The following is a 3,521-nucleotide window of genomic DNA, read 5'->3' on the forward strand; positions in this document are numbered from 1 at the left end:
TTTCTGCTTGGAGGCAAAAAGCGAAAGTTCCGGTGTCTTTTTGTACAAAAACTGTCGAAGATGCTATAATTATCTTTAGATGCCCATGTCTATACCCCACCCCATCCGGCCCCCACTCTACCTTGCCTCTCTCCATCACTCTCTTTTTCTCTCCCCCCCCCTCCCCGCCACTGCATGCACATACGACGTATAATTAACTACAGAATTTTGATGACATCATTCCAGGCAGTATGTGTTGATGCTGTACACCTGCTTGTGTCTGCATCACTGTGTGGGTGGGTGGGTGGGTGGATGGACGTGTGGCAATGCATGCACATGTGTGTATGTATGTATACATGTGTGTGAGTGTGCACAGGCGCATGCTTGCATACATAGGAGCATGTGTGCATGTGTATGTTTGTGTGTATAAAATTGTTTTAAGCTATTTGAACAATGAAATTTTATTTTTCAGTTTCCAGCTGAAAATATATAACTATGTTGAAGTTTGCTTTTTAAAGACTTCATGGTCAATATGTATCCTTTCTAATAGGTTCATATATTTGTTATGCTGACTGTGTAGTGGTTTGTTGCAACAACATGATAAACAGATCTTGAAGTGCTGACTTTTAATGTCATGGTGATATAGCCTATCCTTTTTGATTAAGGTCAGGTTATATTACAGTATTTCCCTTGGGAAACATTTCTAAAGAAAATGTGACAAAAGGTTGATATTTTCAAAATTCCATTTCATTATGAACTGCTCCAGATATGCTGATGTGCAAGCCTGGCATCTCACAGAAACATTACCTGTGTTCAATCTGTTAGTTTTTACAAATTGTTTATTGGGAGTAAAAAGGTAAGCAAAACTTGTGAAACTGTTGAGGATTACTTTTTTTGTCTCAGTTAACCAAAACAAACTCACAACAGTACAAATCATGAGCAGAGAAGGACACTTCTTTGACAACAACTGAACTTCTGAAGTCTGTGGGGTTTTGTATTAATATAGTTCTTCTAGTAGTGATTCTAAAGTGAGATCAGCTATCCAATGATAACCTAGTGGTGATAACAGCTATCCAGTGATGACCTAGTGGTGAGATCAGCCATTCAGTAATGACCTAGTGGTAATATCAACCATCCACTGATAACCTAGTGGTGATATGAGCCATCTACTGATGAACTAATGATCAGATGAGCCATCCACTGATGACCTTGCTGATATCACTGATAACCTAGTGGTGGCATCTAGTGATGTCCTAATGGTGATATCAACTATCCAGTGATGACTTCATGTTAATATAAGCCACACAGTTATGAATTTGTGGTGATACCAGCCATCCACTGATGACCTAGTGGTGAGATCAGCCATCCACTGATGACCTAGTGGTGAGATCAGCCATCCACTGATGACCTCGTGGTGAGACCAGCCATCCACTGATGACCTAGTGGTGAGATCAGCCATCCACTGATGACCTAGTGTGATATCAGTCACCCACAAATTACCTCGTGGAGAGATCAGTCATCCACTGATGACCTAGTGGTGAGATCAGCCATCCACAAATGACCAAGTGTGATATCAGTCACCCACAAATGACCTAGTGGTGAGATCAGTCATCCACTGATGACCTAGTGGTGAGATCAGCCATCCACTGATGACCTGGTGGTGTGAACGATCATCCACCAATTGGTGGCCTGACATTTCTGTTCTATGTGCTTTTCTTGAGGCATTAGTTATTATTCATTCCCCACACCACTCATTCCAGTTCTCCATACCTAGGCACACTCAGGTTTGTTTTGTCACTCTCAGGCCACAGGGAGTTGTCAATGTAAGGTCACCATAATGAAAACATCCTGCACTGCTGCTGAATAGTTATGCTGTTCACCTGAAGAGACCCTGCAATGTTGCTGAATAATTATGCTGTTTGCCTGAAGACATCTTGTATTGTTAAATAGTTCTACTGTTCACCTGAAGAGACCCTGGATTGCTGCTGAATAGTTATGCTGTTTACATGAAGACATCCAGCATTGTAGTTGAATAGTTATATTGTTTACCAGAAGAGACCCTGCATTGTTGTTAAATAGTTATTTGGTTTATCTAAAGAGACTCTGTATTGCTGCTGAACAGTTATGCAGTTTACCTGATGAGATCCTGGATTGCTGCTAATTATCATACTGTTTACCTGGGGAGATCCTGCTGATTTGTAACATTGTTTGCCAGTAGAGACCAAGCACAGATGCTAAACTGTTATGCTGTTCACCTGAAGAGACCCTGCATTGCTGCTGAGTTTACCTGAAGACATCCTGCATTGTTGTTAAATTGTTATGTTGTTCACCCGAAGAGACCCTGCAACATTGCTGAATAGTTATGCTGTTTACCTGAAGACATCTTGCACTGTTGTTAAATAGTTATGTTGTTTACCTGAAGAGATCCTGCACTGCTGCTGAATTGTGCTGTTCACCTGAAGAGACCCTGATTAGCTGCTGAATAGTTATGCTGTTGATCCTGCAATGTTGCTGAATAGTTATGCTGTTTACCAGATGAGACCCTGCATCATAGTTGAATAGTTATGCTGTTTATCTGAAGAGACCCTGCATTACAGTTGAATAGTTATGCTGTTTACCAGATGAGACTCTGCATTGTTTTTTTAAATAGTTATGCTGTTTATCTGAAGAAACCCTGCATTATAGTTGAATAGTTATGCTGTTTATCTGAAGAGACCCTGCATTATAGTTGAACAGTTATGCTGTTTATCTGAAGAGACCCTGCATTATAGTTGAATAGTTATGCTGTTTACCCGAAGACATACTGCATTGCTGCTGAATTGTTATCTGAAGAGACCCTGCATTGTTGTTGAATAGTTACGCTGTTTACCAAATGAGACTTTATGTTGCTGCTGAATTATTATACTGTTTAACTGAAAAGACCCAGCATTGATGTTGAACAGTTATGCAACTTACCTAAATAGCCCCTGCATAAATGATCAATTATATGTATCACAAGAATAACTTATTCATTTGCCATATCATCATGATGACAAGTCAAACTTGGACAGATGCTGTAAAACTTAGGTCATTTCAAGGTGTGTGTGTGTGTGTGTGTGTGTGTGCCAGCATATGGGTATATACATGTATAAACAAATAAGAAAATGAAAACTGGCACATCTGTTTGAATGGGAAAAGGAATATGTGTGTGAATGTTAAGGTGAGTGAGTGAGTGTATACAAACACATATGTGTAAATGTGAGAGAGAGCATAAGTGGGGGTAAAGGTTGATTTGTACGAAGTGAATATGAGTACAGGCACATTTCTGTGAGCATTTTTTTAGAGGTAAGAAGAGAATGTGCAGGAGAAAGTGCATGTGAAAATGTGTGTCTACACATCAAAGGAAAAGGAATGGGAATGTACATACAACACATGCAATTCCAGACTGATATATCAACCTCAAGCTCAGCCATGCCTTTCAAGATTCGTAACTGCTGTCTATGCCATTTTGTTTTTGGTTTTTCTTCCCTCTCACCCTTTCTGTGCTTGGCACACTCCTTGCA

Source organism: Babylonia areolata, unplaced genomic scaffold (genome assembly GCF_041734735.1).
Source record: "Babylonia areolata isolate BAREFJ2019XMU unplaced genomic scaffold, ASM4173473v1 tig00002737_3, whole genome shotgun sequence".
NCBI lineage: Eukaryota > Metazoa > Mollusca > Gastropoda > Neogastropoda > Buccinidae > Babylonia > Babylonia areolata.